Consider the following 21,191-nt stretch of genomic DNA (forward strand, 5'->3'; position numbering starts at 1 on the left):
TAGTAATATGCTGAATTCCACTAGGAATTGTGTCTTAAGTACCGAAGGATAATTTGTCCCCTTCATTGTTGATGACAAAAAGGGGGAGTAGAACCTATATATGGAGTGTATGGAGTAGAACCAATATATGGAGTATATGGAGTAGAACCTATATATGGAATAGAAAATTGAATTAGAAAAGATAAAATTGAAGAATATTGGCTTTAAGCATTAAGATAATTGCCCTTCTGGAAAAGAAAGGATGAGTCAAAAAGTATTTAGCCTTCAATTGTCTTTAGCATCAATATTTCATTAATTCACATTTTAACTTGATTCAAATTCAGTTGATATGCTAAAATTGCTCAAGAGCTATTAAAATCAATAATTTTGCATTTATCTAGCTACATCTAATCAAATACTGTGTATATGTTTAAATTTCGAATTTTGCATATACTCAGTGTTTTGTCATCATCAAAAAGGGGGAGATTGTTGACCCCCTAATGGATTTTGATGAATACAAAACACTAGAGTATAATTCCCTTTATCTTAACAATTTAATTGAGGATTTCATGTGTTTAATTAAGAATATTGTTAAGAAATGTCTAGGCATGTTCCCATATTTTTCAAGGATTTATTGAAGAATTTTTGAGATGAAGAAAACAGATCAGGGACAGCCGAGACGTCTCCGGTTTGTCCCAGAGACGTCTCTGGCACGAACAGGAAGAATTGGCACGCTTGGAGACGTCCCCGGCACCTGGCGAGGCGTCTCGCAGGGTCGGAGTCGACTCCCGACTCTGTAGAGTCGACTCTCTCAGAGGCGGCAGAAAGGCCGATTTCAAGGGATGCGCGCGAGTCGTCTCCAAAGGACGTGGAGTCGTCCCCGCGAGTAAAAAGCAGACTTCCCGAGTCGTCCCCAGAGAGCGCGGAGTCGACTCTCTCAGGGGATTCCAGAGGATTTGTTTTTCGGTGATAAAACAGCGGAGTCGTCCCCTAGGTAGCGGAGTTGACTCTCTCAGAGAATTCCAGAGGATTTGTTTTTCGGAGATAAAGCAGCGGAGTCGTCCCCATGCAAAAAGCACAAACATCCCGAGACGTCCCCGTAAAGGGCCGAGGCGACTCTCTCAGAAAAACAGAAAAACAAGCATTCAAACTGTTCATCCTCAGAGTTGCCCCCGTAAAGCACCGAGTCGACTCCCAACATCGTCAAAAGTAAATTCATACAGCCGAGACGTCTCGCGTTGAAGCGGAGACGTCTCCGGAGCGCCTGGGACGCGACTGACACACTTTTGCAGGTTTGTTTGAATTTCAAACTTCCATATCTTTGTGTCTAACGGATCTATTTGCTTTTTGGGCTATAAAAGGAAGCTCTTAAGTGCCTTCCAACAACTTCTCACCAACCCAACACAAGATCATTCAAGAGAGAAGAAAGAGAAAGAGGTTCAAGGGAGTTAGAGCTTTCAAGAGAAGAAATCAAGTGCATCCAAGCTTTCCCATCTGATTTCGTGCTCAACTACTCTCTCCCACTCGGCATTCAAAGCTCACATTCAAGCCAAAGCGATCCACATCGGAAGAACCACCATTTTCCACGCTTCCAACGGCTAAAAGGGTTCTTCCGGGTTTTATTATTTCTCATTGTTATATTTGCTTCTTAAGAGCTTTCAAATCTTTTGTAAAACATTGATTATTGTGCTTGTTCCAGTCAAAGGACTTGGAACAAGGGATAGGCATCCCAAGCCTAGATTAAATTGGGGGATTGTAGGGTTCGTTGTTAGCCCGGTGTAAAACGACGAGTTGGGTAGTGCACTCGCAAAACTACCGTACTGTAATCGTTGATTATAGTGGAAATTTCCAAAGGTGTTTGGGGAGTGGATGTAGGAGCAGTGGAAGCTCCGAACCACTATAAAATCTTGTGTTTGCGATTGACTATTCTTATACCTCTATCTTTACTTTAGCACATACACTTGTGTGTTTTATTTTTAATTAGACAAAAAAATCTTAAAACACCCAATTCACCCCCCTCTTGGGTGACCATCTCTGGGCAACACTAACTGAGCAAGTGAGTTCTATTCTCCAACACAACACCCCTCCGAAATTCAAAGATCCTGGTGCTCCCACCATCTCCTGTGTCTTAGGAAATGATTTCATTGATCGAGCACTCTTAGATCTAGGGGCAAGTGTCAACCTTTTACCTTATTCAGTTTATGAGAAAATTGGTTTAGGTGAGTTAAAACCAACCTCGGTATCCTTTCAATTGGCTGATCGATCTGTAAAAACACCCCGTGGGATAATTGAAGATGTTCTTGTCAAGGTAGACAAATTCTATTTTCCAGTAGATTTCATCGTCCTTGATATGGAACATGAACCTAATCCTAAGAAACAAATCCCCGTGATCCTTGGGCGGCCCTTTTTAGCAACAGCCAATGCATGCATCAATTGTAGAACAGGGGTAATGAACATATCATTTGGGAACATGAAGGTAAAATTAAATGTGTTCAATGCGGACGACCAATCCGCGAGAAAAGTTGAGTGTTTTATGATAGACAAAATAGATGAACTCATAGAAGGAGATGCAAAAACTACCTCACTGTGTCTGGCTGAAGACAATAAACTTAGCGCTTGTTGGGAGGCAACCCAATTCTCTTAAATTTTTTTAACATTGAGGACAATGTTAGGTTTAGGTTTGGGGGTATTTTTAAGTATTTTTAAGCATTTTTGGTTTTATTTGCATCTCTTGCATTCGTTTTCACTTCACAATGTCAGGTTTATGTTTGGGGGTATTCATCTTGATTTTCATCCAAAAAAAATAAAAATAAAAAATATAAAAATAATAAAAAAATGTGTTCATTTTTAAAATAATAATAAAAAAAATAAATTAAAAAAAAGTTTTTGCTTTTAAAAACCTAATTTCTATACATTTATGCGAGAATGATAAACACACAAGGTATATAAAATCTAAACAACCCAATGACTAGTCGGAAGTAATACAAATTTAAGTTCTTTTTATTAAGTCTCTCTTAGGGAGTTGTAAGCTAATTAATACTTTGGAATTTCACTACACACTGGCCGACCCTTCTAAGGTCTAAGCTCGACATTATGTTGATAGTATAGTAGCAACCTTGGACCCTAATGAATCATATTTATCGAATCCAAAAAAAAAATAAAAAAAATAAAAAAATCATCAATAATAATGGATTTAGTCAGGAACATCGAAAAGGGCTACCTATTGTCAAGGATCAAGTGGGCTTGTGATGAGAACTCCGAGTATAAGTCCCTAGGGGAGTCTTGATGCCTGACACCTTGTGCCAACTGGTGTGAGTGTTGTCGACTGATTGCTCGTTACATGGAGAAATCACCACAAGAGTAAAAGTGCACAATATATATATAAAAAGGAACAAAAAAAAAAAATTCTGTATTGACCTTGAAAAAGACAATAGTGTGAAAGCCGTCGTTGTAAAAATTCGAGTAAACTGAAATATTACAGATAAAGCCCGTGAGGTACTAAAGTAAATATCTACAACTCTCGAAATTATGCAGATAAGATGATTTTGAATCAGTGAACAGGTCCTTTCGACCAATCCTTGGAAACTACTAGTCTTTGCAATATTTTGTTGATCCGAACCCTTAGCTTGTGTACGGTCCAGATTTCACCGAGCATTCCAGTATAAATAAGTCTTACAACTCCCTAACGGAAACTTAATGACCTCAACTTGAATTGCATTTTGACCTAGGATTTGGGCTGACTTAGTAAATAAAACCGTGTGTGTTTTGAAATTCTTATCATTTATGTATCTTAAATTAGATTTTAATTTCCTTACTAGTATGCATTTGGAATTTGATTTTCACTTCAGAGATCAATTGATTTATCAAAAAAAAAGAAAAGAAATTATAATAACAATAATAATAAATGATTTATTTAAGTTTGTGGGTATCTTCACTGAAAACCCTCACGAGACTATAACTCGTCCACTAGGATAACCTAGGGGTTTAAAGCCTTGTTACATATGGTAAATGTAACCGCGATGCCTGCGAAAGTGAGTTAGAATTCTTCTTTTCTAGTTTTATTTTGCTCGAGGACTAGCAAAATATAGGTTTGGGGGTGTGATAAGTGCTTGATAATCTATAATTTAGTTATCTTTCCATAGCACTTATCAATGTTCTTAAACTGATAAATACGTATTTTACCATGAAATTGAATGATCATTGAAATAAATTTAAATTATGGTAAGAGGTAAATAATTCTTTTCTTAAACCAGATTCTGAACTTGTCTCTCTCTTGATTGCAATCTTTCATGAAAACTACAGAAAAACATATAAGGAGATTGTGTTGACCCAGCTAAGATTATAATTAAATGGGCTTTGGTCTTGATTAGATTAAAAGTTATAATTGTATAGGAAAATATTTGATTAACCCTCTTATTAAGTCACGGTCCTGCTTTTAGCCTTGTTGAGTCCGGTCTGAAGCAGTTTAGCAAAAATTAAATTTAAACGACATTGGGCTCGAGAGTAAGTTCAAGCAAATCAACGATCATGATCCACCTCAAACCCAAAGTCAATTCCCAACCAATTCATTACCTGCCTTCATATAAAATTGATAAATTTAAAACAAGAAAAAAAAAGAAAATAATGAATATAATAAAATAAAAATAATTTCGGAAAGAATCACTGAAAACACTATTCATATGAATAGGGTCCTGTGAAAACACTGTTCATATGAACAGTGTTAAAAAAAATAAAATATAATAACAAATGAGTTCACTGTTTATCTTCTTCTCCCCTCCCCCGCAGTGCATCACGGCTGAGATTCCCGTCGATTCTCCCGTTCCAGCCACGAGATGGCGTCGCCTAAGAAATCCTCCACGCGGTGCAGCCAACCTTCCGTTCCTCCGCCTGCGCCTCCGCCTCCGCACAGCGGCCATTCGGAGCGATCCTTCCAGCCGCATCAACCGCGTGCCATCCGCCGCCCGTTCCACCTCCCAGCAGCCGGAAATCACTCCTCCATGATCAACGCTTCCAGCATCCCATGAAATCAAGCATCTAGCCGTCTCCCTCTGCTGGATTTGAGCCATTCCAACCGTCCGCAATCCCATGGAATTGGCGAATCCTTCTTCTTTCACTCCACATTAATCCCGCAGCCAGCTCCCATCGGATGAGCATCCGGGATTCGCATCCTCACCAGCGTACTCCCAGGGGATCCATCACCGGTGAGAGGGTCTATATGAAGAGGCCATCAGCAAAGAGAAGGGGGGGGCTTCGACAGAAAAATAGGGGAGACCCCCTGTTTTGGTGAAAAGAAGAAGAAAGCCGAGAGGGAGAGAAAAAGAAATAAAAAAAAAGAGAAAGGAGGGGGAAAGAGAATATTTTGTGATATTTTGGGAAGAATGAGAGGGGAAGACTTTCACTTGAAGATGGGAGGTCGTCCGGAAGCCATGCGCGGCTAAACGTCTAGTCTAGGGCTGGATGAAGCCCTAGCAATGTATCAGGGCATTGTAATTCTTATTTTTTTTATTATTTTGGAGCTTGTTTAAATTCTTATTTTCAATGAAATATTCTTTTATGATATTTAAACTTTGAGCATGCTAGTTACTAATCATGTTTGCTAAAGTAGTCTAAGATGATTCATGCCTAGGAAGATGAAGTGTGCTGCATCAAGATTAGCATACTTAGGTAGACACTTCATGCTACACCGAAGATGGATCTTCCTAACACTCTTTATGCTTTTATTTTAAAAGGCTTGTAGCCAATTTGCATGCCTCTCCAAAAGATAAAAATTAAGAACACAGTCCCTAATGCAATGCTACGAGGTGGATTCCAAACCCTAGATCTATCTACTTTGATAAATTTCAATTCGTACTCATAGATTAATTTAGTTAAATCAAGTTAGCAAATCCTTCTTCTTGATTTATTTTTAAAAGAAAAATAACTTATTCTTCAATCCCTGTGGACCGACACCCGTAATCACTATCCTACAGGATACGTGCTATTGCGTGGTTTATTTTTGAAATTAAAATAACCGATCAAAAATGGGACTTAAATATATGTCTGATTGGCTTTAGTGCAAGTGGGAGATTGTTAGAAGTATGCCCTAGAAGCCAATATGGCTGACGCATATTTGTAATCTGGGGCATAAATTTGTAATTTGATACTTATTAATAAATAAGATTGGGCAATTTATTTTTCATTCATGTTTGTATTTGTCCATGAATCATCCAAGAAATTAATAGATGATGACACATAATTTCAAGGAGTTGAGAATTTGAGGCATGTGTCATTAGGGATTAATTTCTAAATGCTCATGATCGATGGATCCATCACGAGGGACGGTGATCGATCCGTTGAAATTAGTGCACAGATCACTTAGTTAGATGGACGAGTCTCGAGTCCACGGTTTAGAGACACTGGAGTGATTATGCAAGGACTTGTTAGAGAACAAAGTACTGAGCGTGACCAAAGATAGTAGTCACATGGATGTCTATCCACTCGTCAGTGACTACTTATGCTGCAGTTGTATGACTGGTCCTTTGACCTGCGATGTCTCAGCTATTCACTATGAGGTTGTTGTAGTTTGACGAGCATGTGAACTTGGGCCCTAGCCATTCGGGTCCTTGTAGTGCGGATTGGCTACAGTAAGTTCATTTTGGAATAGAGTTGCATCTAGATGGGATCTATCGACCTTGATAGATTAGGAGTGAACTTATGTGATTTATGAGACTGAGTTCGATAAATTTCTGGCCAGGTATTTTGGAAAAAGAGTTTTCCATATCCCGAACTGGAAGTCATATAAATTTGACATATGACGGACGATGGGATTTGACGAGATATCCATAACCTCCATCACGTTGGGATCTATGATAGAGGGACTGTATCATACACTAACTGCACCTAGAGGTTCAGACATTCCATTCTGCTTGGTTGCCACCACATACTGCTAGGTGTCACTAGTGGATTGTGAGACTCGAAGGCATTCATTTGGTGATCAGTGAACCCTAAGAGTAGAACTGAAATCGTTTCAGTCCACTGAAAGAAGTTTCAATGATATTGAGATAGAGATCTCAATATTTCTCACTACCAGTCAGAATAGAACTTACGGGGTCACACACATAGAGAATTTAATTAGTCAGACTATCATAATTATGATTTGGAATCATAATAGAAATCAATCATCAATATGATTGATGATTGAATTAATCCACTAAGTGTTAGTGAGTTAATGGAAGAAGAATTAAGTGGAATTGATTGCAATTGGATTGCAATTGGGCTGATTTAATGAGCCAAATCAAATTGGGTTCGACCCAAATTGATTTGGATTCATGATTGGGTCAATTTGATTAAACCAAGGTTTGTGCGGATTTTAAAGACCACATGTCGTTGTAGGATGAATATGACTTAAGTCATGTTCACACTATGCATACTTTGAAGTCCACATGGCGTCGTAGGATGCATGCTCCCAAATCAATTAATTCTCCTAATAAGATTAGAAATCCTAATGTGATTAGGAAATTAATCAATTGATTAAATAGACATATGTCATGCATCTATGGGCACAAGGATTGGACACTTGGCATTAATCCAAGGGTGGGTTATAGTCCCATACTCCTAATAAGATTAGGAGGAGCCCTAAACCCAATCTATAAAAGGGTAGCAAGGAAGAAGTTATGAATCAATTCTCTCCTCTTCCTCTCCAAGCCTCCTCTTCTTTCTTCCTCCTTCTCCACGGCAGCAAGGGGTCTTCATCCATCTCTTCTTCCACGGTAGCAAGGCAAGGAAGATCCACGTGCAAGGTTCCTCCTTCCTCTTCCTCCATCGCGAGCAAGGTTGAAGAAGAAAGGGTTCTTCTTTAAGGAGATATGTTGCAGATTTTTATCTTCTAATCTATATGATAGTCATGAGAGGTCTTTGCAAGGAGCTAGCGGTAAGACCCTATCTCAGATGATTAGATCCTCGTGTGGATACCTGTAGAGGCCGGACAATTGTGTGGCTCAAACAGGAACCTAGATAGATCATCAGGCTGCAGTGTTCTTCACCTGCAGAATTTTTGAAGATGAGATCTTCAAATTAATTTCTTCTGATTTTAGTTTCAGTTTTATGAATCTTAATCAACCTTCCTCAGATCCTAATCTCTCCTTCCTAATGAATTCAAAGATCTTCTGAATTTGCATCCAGAAAAATTTTTGAATTCTACGATCCGAGGCGCGTTCATGCGATGAACGACGTCCCGTTCGAATTCCACTGCGAACGTTGCATCGAACGGGGCGTAACTCAGCACCCTCACTATCATCATCGAGGACCACCCTGATGGTGGCTCGGCCCCCCACCTGACGGCAGCCAAGTGGCCCACGACCGCCGTCGTCGCCGCCGGTGGCCAACCGACGAGAGGAAGAGGAGGAGAGGACGGGATCACGAGGAAGAAGACCTCGGATCCACCATCCTCCATCACCAACCAAACCCAGCAATCCCTCTCCGACCCTCACACAGACCCGATCAACCCCACCCGCCATGAATCCCGGCCAACCCGGCGGCCGGCGGCGGTGAGATCTGGAAGAGGGAGGCCGAAACAGGGGTACCCTGTTTCAGATCCCTCTCCGGCGATTTCACCGTCCAAAACCCAATTTCACACAGCCCCAATCCAGGAAATGAAGCATAAGGGAAGGAGCCACGCTTACCTCAGTCCGACGGGGTGCTCCAGCGACCCTTCCGGCGAGGAATCGGTGGAGAAATTCGTGAGCAACTTGGATTGAAACCCACGGATCCGAGGCCTCTTCGTGCGATTGGTAGGGATCTTCGCCAGCCGGCTCGCAAAATCCGCCGCCTTCCCCCACGATCGCCCTCTTCTCCGGCGGTCAACCTCCCCCGACGACCGGCCTCCCCGCACGCCGTCGCCCCCCCTATATCCCTCTCTTCCACGATCGTGCCTAGGGCACGATCGTAAAAGGTGGATGGGCCCGGTCTTTTCGGGCCGGCCCGTCCACCCTTTTTTTTCCCCCTGGGTTTTGACATTCTTTCCTCCTAAAAAAAAATTTCGTCCGTAAAATTAACGTACCTGGAATACCAAAGAGTTGAGGGTGTTTGGCTTTTATTTCTTCCTCGAGCTCCCAAGTGGCCTCTCTTTCTGAGTGATTGCTCCATTGCACCTTTACATAAGGAATGGTCCGACGCCGCAACACTTGATCCTTTCTATCCACAATCTGTACCGAGTACTCTTCATAAGTCAAGTCCTCATGCAGACTTATAGGCTCAAAATCTACCACATGGTTTGGGTCCGGAATATATTTTCTCAGCATTGAAACATGGAATACATTATGTACACCTGATAAAGCTGGTGGTAGAGCCAAACGATATGCCATTTCTGTTGGGAATTGTATCCTAAATGTCAATCGTCAGCATATTGATGATTGAATTTTGTAAATAAATTGATAAATTAATAAAGTATTATTTGGCATTATTCATCATTTCATCTTCAAATGAACTCTTATATGATGAAGTCCTTAGGACTTATGTTATGATAAAGGAGGATTTATCTTTGAGTCCTTAAACTTGTTCGCGACCAAATGATATGTTGTTACTAGGACGACAACATTATCGAGATTAGGTCGTTGTGTGACATATACGTTGGTTGTCCTCTTAACCAAGGAGTGTGGAGACACTGGTATGCCATACAGGTGAAGTGTAGGAGTACATTTCACTAAACGTGACCAATTCCGGAATGCTTTACTGTCAAGAGATGTTCCGAGTGGATATGGGTATAAGTTTGAACCTCTGACCTGAGATCGCAACCTGTGATTAGCAAGTAACTCACTATACTTTGGTACCGGACTACCTGAATTTTTAATTTAGTGACGGAAGGTCACTGGGTGCAGTCAAGTACTTGCGTAGTCAGTTGTGAGTTAAGATGGAATTGACCCCTCCTGGAAACAGGAGATAATGTCTTATGATTAATTTAGCAAAACCTTGGCCAGGGTAATCCCAGTGAGGAGTCACGAGATATCTAAAGTTAATCACATAATGGTGTACTAATTATAGGGTTGACAGTGAGCTCTAAGTCATCCTGGCATTAGGAGTCAAAGGGATTGAATTATACAGTAACCATAGTCCAGGGTTCCAGAATATTTGCTTCGCATATATTCGGCCTATCCGGACATCGGGTACCATTGCTAGATGGTCACATCGATTAGTATAGGAAGACATTCTTATACTACCGGCTTAGGTTCGAACCTATGAGGTCACACGCATAAAAGTTTCTAGGTTGATCAAATGGCTGATTGATGATTAAGAATCATTCAGGGGTAATTTGGTCAATTCGATTGACAAATTATCCTAAGCAAAAGTTGCATTAAAATAATTATTGAATTATTTGAGGATTAATTAGCAATTAGATTGCTAATGAACTCAATTTGATTGAGTAATTAAGCTTAGGTTGAGCCAAATTGAATAGGATTTAATTTGGGCTGCATCAGGGTTTGACCTAATTGGATTGGGTTCAACCCAAGTAGATTGAGCTTGACCCAATTGATGGAACTTGACCCAATTGGATTGGGCTTGATCCAAATCAATTAGAAGACCTTATTTGATGAGGATTATGAGTTCAAATAATCAGAATTGGATAAGGAGAAGAATCCCTAAATTTTAGGAACCTATCCTTATCTTCTTGGAGAAGAATGACATCTTAATTTTTCCCCAATATTTTCTACGCCTATCCTCTTTATTTTTGGCCAAAAATTGGCGTGAGAAGAGAGGAGGCGTGGGGCTATATTTTCTATAAAAATGGTGCCTTAAATATTTCTAGAAAGATTTAGATGAATTTCCTAATTTGTAGGGATTGCATGGTGCATGAAATAGGGTGGTCTGCGGCTGAACTTTGGATGCATGAATTCCTATCTTTTAGGGATTCAAAATGCATGAAATTTGGATATGTTTATCTCCTCTTAGCTTTCAAACCACCAGAAGTTTTTGGGAATTTTATCAGCCAAATTAGTTGGCTAAAATAGGTGTGAGGCGTGGGGTGGTCTTTTGGCTATAAAAGACCACCATGCCTTGGGTTCAAGATATACCATATTTAGAGGTTTCAAAAAATTCTGAAAAAATTCTTTGAGGGTCTCCATCCCTTCTTCTCCTTCTTCCTCATGTCCATCCTCCATCTTCTTGAAGAACAATCAAAGGTTGAGTGTTTAGAAGGAGAAAGCTCCAGCCATTGCAACGTTCCTGCACGAGCTAGCACTCCCGCGGAAGACGATCTACCTAGGGCTTCGCGTGTACTTCTCATAGAGGCCATTCGTGTGCGTGGCTGTGAAGTCAAGTATCAGATCCATAAGTTTCTTCCATCATAAAAGGTATTAATCCCACATCAATATTTTATTTTGGAGTCAGGGTCTAGGTCTGATTTTCCGAGGTTTTACCCTCCTTTGGGGCTCCTCACGGAGTTATCTCCAGAATCCATTCGATGGATATTCGGAGATTAATCGGAATAGAGTGTTTACCTTTCAGATCTGATAGTTAATCATGCATGAATGTTTTAGCATAATTGTTTAAACGATTCCGGCATAATCCTATGTGTTCTTAATGTGCTGATTTCTAAATTTGATCTTGTAAGCATGCATGAATTAAATTATTTGATTCGATTTTTCCGCCGCGTTTTAAAACTTAAAAAGAACTACGTATGGCTTGATCTCCCTTATGAAGGGGTAAGTAGGCAACCCGATCAGGTTCAGCCATGATTTTTTTTTTAAAAAAAAAAAAATTCAGCATGCTTAACACCTAAGAACCTAGGATTAACTTTCAGTGGTATCAGAGAAAAGGTCCAAGAGTTGTGACCAATTTCCGGGAACTCTCACGCATGATCATGTGACGAAGCGTGGCTCTCTATCCGGAGACGTATAGAGATGCGTGCTCTGATAGGTATACATGGGTGTCACCCTATTTTTAATAGGACCGAACCCATGTAGGAGTGGAGACTCTCCCTAACAGTGGTATCAGAGCCAGGTTCATGTTTAAACTTTTATGTTTTAATTCTTGTAATTAAATCTAAAATTATTAACATATTTAGATTAGATCTAAAGTATTTTTTATGATTGATTTAATTGCTGATTATGCATGATTAAGTAGATCTAAAATTTTGGATGCATATGATGCATGTTTGTGTTAGGATTAGTAATATGAATAAATCTGAAATTATAATATTATTTAGATTAGATCTAAATAAAGTTTATGATTTATATGATCTCTGATTTTAATGAACAAATCAGATCTAAAAATAAAAGTGAAAAAATAAATACATAAGATGTATGTTGTTTGTATTAGTTCATGTTGTTATGTATATGTGATGCATGAACATTAAATATAATGACTTAAACATGAATTAAATCTGATTACATGTGATTAATTACAAAAACTCAGATCTGAAAATATGTTTTAAGAACTGAAAGATTCTAATTAATATGTAATTAAAAAGAAATATGCAATGATCAAAATTTTCATAAGTCTAAACTTAATTGAGAATTAAGTGTTATAAAATAGAATTGTAACTCAATTAATTGACATTGCATAATTCTTTGGGCCTATGGGTTAGCTTGAATCAAGTTCCTAGGATTGCATTAGACCTAAGGTTAGAATCATACATGGACAAATAGAATTAATTGATCAAATCTAATTAAGTAGTAACTAGATTAGGTCAAGGAAATTCTAGGTCAATTTACAATAGTTGTAGATGGATCAAGTCCATGTCTTTGATTAGACCAAGATGGAACTTGATTTAGGCTCAGAGGTGTAGCCTGAGTCATTTGAGTAATCAAATCAAAATTGATTAACCAGTCGGTGTCTAAGGTAAGTTTGGCAGTTTTGACCGGTGGTTTTAATTGGGAGCTACTCGCACTGATTCGTCTTTGTCGAGTTAATGGCATATCCCTTCCACCGATCTCACTTACCTGGCCGACATGGTCAATCACATTTTGATTGGATCACTTAATGATTCGAGTTAGCCCATGCCTATAAGAAAAATCAGTTTGACTGATTTAGGTGCCTCCTTAACCGGTTTGAGTCTAATCTGATTTGGTGAAGTCAGTGGAAGAAATTAGACCTACCGGATCTTCTTATCTATCCTAATTAAGAAATCCTCTAAAATTATTAGGTCCTTAAAATGAAATGGTTATGGAGATAACTAGGTCATAGCCTCCCATTAAGTTGGATGATAATGGGTCCAATGTTTTGATAATTATTGGAGGCGCCACACGCCTGGTACTTATCAAGCATTGGAATTGTCATTCAATATATGATGAGTTAAGTGTACCTTCAATAGGCGGTCAGGTGAGCCGAGCCACACTCGGGCTTGGTCGTCTATTAGTTGATTAGACTTAACCCTATCATTTAATGGTTGGACCTGACTAGGGTATTCGGTGGAGGAGCCACACGCCTGCCGAAGAACCTTGGGCAAAATTATCACTAGAAGTTGCTTGGTGAAGCAACTGGTTTAGAACCTACCAATAGGTGCATATGGGTTAGCCGAGCCACACTCGGGCCTATATGCGATCTATTGGGTTCTAGTGCCCACTAAAGAATTAAGAGTAATTTTTCGAATTGGAGGTAGAGGCTACCAATTTGTATAAAATAGTGGAAGTACCTTTAGACTAAAGTCCAAGTCTAATGTGTTTAGTCAATTCATATACTAATAGCCAAATTTTTTTTTATACAGAAATGGCCACTAATTTGTCACTTCGCTCATTATTGGATAATGACAAGTTGACTGGTCCCAACTTCAATAATTGGTATAGGAAACTGAAAATTGTGCTAGAGCATGAATGGATCCTTTATGTGATAACAGATCTGGCACTTGAGCAGCCTGTTGCTAATGCACGGGGTACAGTCAGAGACACTTATCAGAAGTGGCTCAGTGATCATATCACTGTCTGTTGCATTATGCTCGCTGCAATGAATGATGAGTTTAGTAGGCATTTTGAGAATGTGCAGCCGGAAGACATCATTCAAGTGTTGAATGAATCTTTCGGTATTCCTGATGATGTTGAAAGGCACAAGACTAGTTGTGCTATTTTTAGCGCACGTATGAAGGATAGGGCTTCGGTGACCGATCCTGTATTGTACATGATTGAGTTAATCGAACGCCTAGGCATTTTCGGATCTCCCCTACATGATCAATTGGGGAAGGATGCTATACTGAATTCTCTTCCTGGTTCGTACTGCCTATTTTTCACCAACTTTCGTATGACGAAACTGGTAGTAAATTATCACCAATTGTTGGATTTACTATAAACTTTTGAGAAGGATCACCAACTCCTAAAAGGGTCGGTGAATTTAGTGGGAGGTTCGTCCAGGGGTCGTGGTACCTTTAAGAAAGGAAAGAAGAAAAATAAGAATCAAAAGAAAAAGGTGCAACGTGCTAAGCCAAGTCAGACCAAAAAGATTAAGGCTGACCACAATCTGGCAGAATGCTTCTATTGTAAGAAGCAGGGGCATTAGAAGAGGAATTATCCTCAGTACCTTGCCTCACTTGACCCGAATAGGCCAAGCAAGAGAAAAGGGCAATCAGTTGCTGATCAAGGTATTTATATGATAACACCTTGTAATTTCTCTATATGTGATAATTCGACCTGGGTATTAGATACTGGAAGTCCATTTAATATATGCAATTCGTTGCAAGGACTTCAGGTCAATGAGAGATTTGAAAACAGCAAGAGATTCCTGAATGTTGGAGATGGAAGATCTGTTCCAGCTCTAGCTTTAGAAAATCTCAAACTTGTTTTCAATTCTCATGTAGTTGTCTTGAGTGATTGTCACTATTGTCCTACGTTCTTATTGAATGTAATTTTCGTAGGCCTTTTGGCCATGAACGGTTATGAAATTTCAATAAAGAAATGTTCTTGTGATATCATTATGAATGGTGTTACTGTAATGAATGGACGATTGAGCAATGGCATCTACTTGTTATCACAACCTGTTAATGTAATGAGGTATTAATCCCACATCAATATTTTATTTTGGAGTCAGGGTCTAGGTCTGATTCTCCGAGGTTTTACCCTCCTTTGGGGCTCCTCACGGAGTTATCTCCAGAATCCATTCGATGGATATTCAGAGATTAATCGGAATAGAGTGTTTACCTTTCAGATCTGACAGTTAATCATTTATGAATGTTTTAGCATAATTGTTTAAACGATTCCAGCATAATCCTATGTGTTCTTAAGGTGCTGATTTCTAGATTTGATCTTGTAAGCATGCATGAATTAAATTGTTTGATTCGATTTTTTTGCTGCGTTTTAAAACTTAAAAAGAACTACGTATGGCTTGATCCCCCTTATGAAGGGGTAAGTAGGCAATCCGATCAGGTTCAGCCATGGTTTTTTTTTTTAAAAAAAAATTCAGCATGCTTAACACCTAAGAACCTAGGATTAACTTTCAGTGGTATCAGAGAAAAGGTCCAAGAGTTGTGACCGATCTTCGGGAACTCTCACACGTGATCATGTAATGAAGCGTGGCTCTCCGTCTGAAGACGTATAGAGATGCGTGCTCTGATAGGTATACATGGGTGTCACCCTATTTTTAATAGGACCGAACCCATGTAGGAGTGGAGACTCCCCCTAACAACTTCTCCAACTCTGTCCAGGATCTCGAACGGACCATCATACCTAGGGCCCAATTTGCCACGAACCCCGAACCTCATCATACCTTTAGTAGGAGATACTTTCAAGAAAACATGATCACCAACCTGAAACTCCAGTTCTCTTCTCCTATTGTCAGCATAACTCTTTTGTCTACTCTGAGCTATAAGGAGCCGTTCTCTGATCACTTGTATCTTATCCACAGTTTGCTGTATTATCTCTTGGCCTAAGACCAACCAAGGAATCATCAACCGTTAATGCTAAATTTAAGATGCCCAAGATTCTTTCAAAAGTTGTCAACAATAGAAGAACCCACTGGTAAAAATTACATAGCTACCTCTAGATCATCCATAGAATCAACATAGCTACCTCTAGATCATCCATAGAATCAACAACATTCTTCTCTATTACAAACTAACTCAAGTGTTCCATCACAATACCTTTTAGATCAAATATTAATGTTCTTAACCAGTTTCAAAATAACTCAAACCACCACACTTCCGCTGCGCACTCTGATTTAATCCATTAAATGCTCTAAAGTCTCTAAAGATTTATGACCAAAATATCACATTGTACTAGGAGTAAGAAAATTCAAATTTCAAAACTTTAATTGAGCAGAACCTCCAGATCTCTCTGTCCTCAATTTATGTAGAGTATACTAACCATAACTAACCTTCAAGGCATTAATCAAGTTTAACGTCACTACATGATCTTCACAATCATTTTAGAATCCAAAATATCTAGGTTTAATTTAAAATAAGTTAACCTTGGATTTTTTCAGCAATTCGATTAGACATTCTACGTTGATCTTCTTTCCAAAAGATTTGCTTCAAATTCAATGGGTTAGAAGTCATTGAGCCAATACACTATGATTAAAAATTAACTCTATCGATCTCCAGATCTTTCTTCACCAAGATTCTTAACATCCATCAACAATGCTATATATGATAATTCATGTAAGCATCTCATGACCGAAGTCTCTACTCAATATAACATTTATTAGTGGCTTCATCAACAATGACAAAAGATCCTGCTCAAATCTTAAATCTAGGCTTGAGTTTTAAATTTAACACATCAAATAGTCTTCTACAATTATAAATAAAATCCAGTAGCCCAATCCAAATATGAGAATTCAAATAATTAGAATTTTCCCGTCAATATGCATACTCTATGGCCTTAAAATAATCAAATACATCAATAGGAAATAGACCTATTTGCAATATCCAACATGCCAATACCAGATATAATCCACATACATATTCAACTTCGAAGAACATTCCTTTCAATATTATGAAATCTTCTTAGCTCACTCCAATACTATGGAAGATCTACGTACAAACCCCACTCTAATAATTAGCAGTAAAACCAAAAGTACGATCACATCAAAACCCATATCAAGTTTGAACTTCCAGGTCATTTAAATAATATCTGAGCATGGTATAACCGATATGCCATTGTTGACATTCCTACAGTTATCTTAGGTCAAACCTTTCTTATCATGATCAAAGATAATTTATACTTTCCTTCCACACTCATCGAAAACTAAACCCGATACATACATTTTATCATAATGCCCAGTGATCTTACACCGTAAGCACTAAATTTAATTATTATGTCCCAAGTGATCATAACCTTAAGCTATGATATATTTATGTCACGATCCCTAATGATCTTAAACATATGCTCAGATTCCAATTTGTCACAATTTTCAATGATCTTAAACCTCGAACTCTGATGCCACTAAGGCCACAGTCCCTAGTGGTCTTAAACCTTAGATTATAATATCATTCTTGTTACAATCTCAAGTGATTATAAACCAAGTCTCTGATAGTTTTTCTATCATAATTTTCTACTCACACTCACCTGAACCTAAACCCTAGGATATCTTAACCTTAAGCTCTAATACCATTTCTGTCACGCCCCAAACCCATCACTCGGGTCGACCACGTGACACGGCCACATAATCCCTAAAGTAGAACCCTAGAGATCATGTAAGGCCTAAAAGGTACAATATTCACATAAATGCCAACATCAATGATTAATGTAATTAAATCAAATCCAACTAAAATGTACTGATTAATTACATAATTTCAAATATCCATAAGCAAAAGATAAATTAACTTCTATCTATCTAGCAGTCAGACTCCATGCTGATCTCATTTCTCGTTCCATCCAATGGTCTCTACAAATCCAGTGTCTCTGAAAAAGAAAGTAAGTGTAGTATGAGCTTTTCCAGCCCCGTAAGAATTCCAACAGCCACACACGATAATAATAATAAAATAATCAAAATAACAAATAAATGTCATTTCATCATTTCAAAAGCTCAACAAACAACAAGTATATAAAACTAGTACATATACATAAATTCTCTTTACACATTATGTGATTCACTTTTGTATTACTCTGATCCCCAAGTTTTAAGACTTTTCACTTCTAGCTTTGGACTAACCAAGATTATAACCCAGTCCAAGACTGCACAAATCCCACGCATAAGCTCGTGGCAGCTATCCCACGCGTAAGCCCGTGGAGGCTATCCTACGCATAAGCTCGTAGATGCTATCCCACGCGTAAGCCCGTGGAGGCTATCCCACGCATAAGCTCGTGGCGGCTATCCTACGCATAAGCTTGTAGAGGCTATCTCATGACAAGGCTAGTCCAAACCATTTTACATGTCTAATTTCACATGTTTAATTAAATTCCCATCACATCACATATTTTAATGTATTCTCAAAAATATGATAATTCTTCCTAATTTAATTATTCCAATACTTTCATAATAAACCAAATGCACACCTCATATGTGTCATACGAGCTCATAAAATTAATAACAACATACTGATAAAAATATATCCAACGATAAATCCAATACATGTATAAATAGAGGTGCTCAGATGTAAGGATTCTTACAAGAAATTATAGACTGACTCAAACAAGGATCCAAATCACAACCTACGCGCTGGGGTGCTGAGTTCCCTGATCAAAATCTCCTGGCACCGTTGACTCTTCCCCTACAACATCAATTATAAATCACAAACTAAATTATTTAATATTTAAATATTCTAAATCATAATTCACATCTACTATGGGGTCCATCACCAGGTCTCCAAACATCTCAATCCCTCCAGATCTGGGGCAGTCGGGGTGGCCCGACTTCCATCCTTGTACCACCGGCCTATGTCGTCGCCAGCCATGGCCGCAGCCACGCCGGCGATGATGGCCGGTCCCAGTGAAGAGACCAAGAGAAAGGAAGATCCCTCTCTCTTCATGGTTGGGAGTACATCCCCCTCCCTCAAATCTCTTTGGTCCAAGGGTAATAGCCATGGTGGCTGCCCTCTCCTTCCCCAACCCAACACACCTCGGCCACCACTGGCCGAACCATTGCCGGCTGCCACTGTTGCAGTCGCCGGCGATGGGGGCCGGCCAAGAGAGGGAGGGAAGAAAAAGTCGACAGAGGTCCGAAGAGAGGTGCTTACAGGCCCTCTGTCTCCTTCTTCTTCCCTAAGACCCGGATCCCCTCCCCTCACCATCATCACCGAGGACCACCCTGATGGTGGCTCGGCCCCCCACCCGACGGCAGCCAAGTGGCCCACGACCGCCGTCGTCGCCGTCGATGGCCAACCGACGAGAGGAAGAGGAGGAGAGGACGGGATCACGAGGAAGAAGACTTCGGATCCACCATCCCCCATCACCAACCAAACCCAGAATCCCTCTCCGACCCTCACACAGACCCGATCAACCCCACCCGCCATGAATCCCGGCCAACCCGGCGGCCGGCGGCGGTGAGATCTGGAAGAGGGAGGCCGAAACAGGGGTACCCTGTATCGGATCCCTCTCCGGCAATTTCACTGGCCAAAACCCAATTTCACACAGCCCCAATCCAGAAAATGAAGCATAAGGGAAGGAGCCACGCTTACCTCAGTCCGATGGGGTGCTCCGGTGACCCTTCCGGCGAGGAATCGGTGGAGAAATTCGTGAGCAACTCGTATTGAAATCCACGGATCCGAGGCCTCTTCGTGCGATTGGTAGGGATCTTCGCCGGCCGGCTCGCGAAATCCGCCGCCTTCCCCCACGATCGCCCTCTTCTCCGGCGGTCAACCTCCCCCGACAATCGGCCTCCCCTCACGCTGCCGCCCCCCTGTATCCCTCTCTTCCACGATCGTGCCTAGGGCACGATCGTAAAAGGTGGATGGGCCCGGTCTTTTTGGGCCGGCCCGTCCACCCTCTTTTTTCCTAGGTTTTCACATATGCAGTCAAAGAGCACCCGTCAAAATTTGAGAGGCTTGCAGATTGAAGAGAGTTTAACTGAAGTATTTTGGATCAACTATTGTCTTTGTGGTTTAAAGGATCAAATCCAAATAGATGTGCAAATGCATACCTCTAAACATTGAAATCAGCAATAGGATTGGCTCAACTACACAAAACTTGCCTTACAATGTAGGCAAGAGAAATTGAAAGGAAATGATAGGAAGAAGAACATTTGTGCCTACTACGAGTGTTGGAGAAAGAAAGTCTCTATCCCCTGATGGGAGCACAAAAGTGCTATCTACATATCACCTAAATTAGTGTTATTGCTAACTGATAATGATAAATTCACTGGTTTAATATTATATTTTCGTTTGGTACAAGTTATTACAAATTAAAGTTTAAATGCGCATTTGGTACAGATTGCGCAGGCCTAATCCTACCATGACCTAGTCGAGCACATTTGCCCCCGAGTGATTTTCCACATTATACTAGCCATCCCACGGTTCATCATCAGCATCACGTCTTCAACACGTTGTGATGTCCCAGCATCCGCGTCGTCCATCGGATCACCTTCCAAATCAGCCCCGCATCCAAAGACTCTGCAATCTCCCTGCATCGCACAGCCCTCTTCCAGATTAGCCTTCTTCCCGTCTCAGCCTGTGCAAAAATGAAGGAGGAGCAACGGTCCCCACGAAGCATCCACGTCTGCATCTTTCCTCCCCGGATCCACGCCTGCCTCCCAGCAGCCAAGATTCACAGCCGGCGCTCCCATCCTCCCATGGTCCAAAGAGGAAATCCATGAAGCGTGATTCCAGCCACAGATCCCAGCGTCCAAAACTTCCGGCCGCCCGTTTCAAAGATCTCCAGCTTCATCCTGTGCGGAAACAGGGGAGAAGAAAGGATCCCACGCCCGTCCGCCTCTTTCGCATCCCCTCCCTTCCGTTTCAGCCTCCCACGTTCGATTTCAAGCCGTGATCCCAGCATCCGTTTCTTCTCCCAGTGATTCCACGAGCCCCAGCTTCTTCCGTCCGATTGCAAGGCTGATCCAAGATGCCATGTCCTCCTCTTCCGAGTTCCAGCATCTCATCCCGTGCCGTTCTGCATCACAGCTTCCTTCCCAAATCAGCAATCGGATCTCCCAAGCACTGCATCCGTGATCAACTCCCTCCCATCGATCACGCAACCCGGACGATCGCTGTTAGAAAGCCCCGCCCATGCCGCTGAAATTCAAAAAATTCAGATGCAGCGGAAGAGGCATGCGCGGGATCAACCGTTCATTGCATGAACGTTGTTCAAAAACCGTTCGTAGATAGATAAGGATTAAAAACTTTTAAAACCTTTAGAAGATCAGATCTTCACCTTGTGCGGGTA

The sequence above is a fragment of the Phoenix dactylifera genome, chromosome 3, assembly GCF_051530095.1.
Source record: "Phoenix dactylifera cultivar Ajwa chromosome 3, Ajwa_hap1_PhDact_Kaust_v1.1, whole genome shotgun sequence".
Lineage (NCBI taxonomy): Eukaryota > Viridiplantae > Streptophyta > Magnoliopsida > Arecales > Arecaceae > Phoenix > Phoenix dactylifera.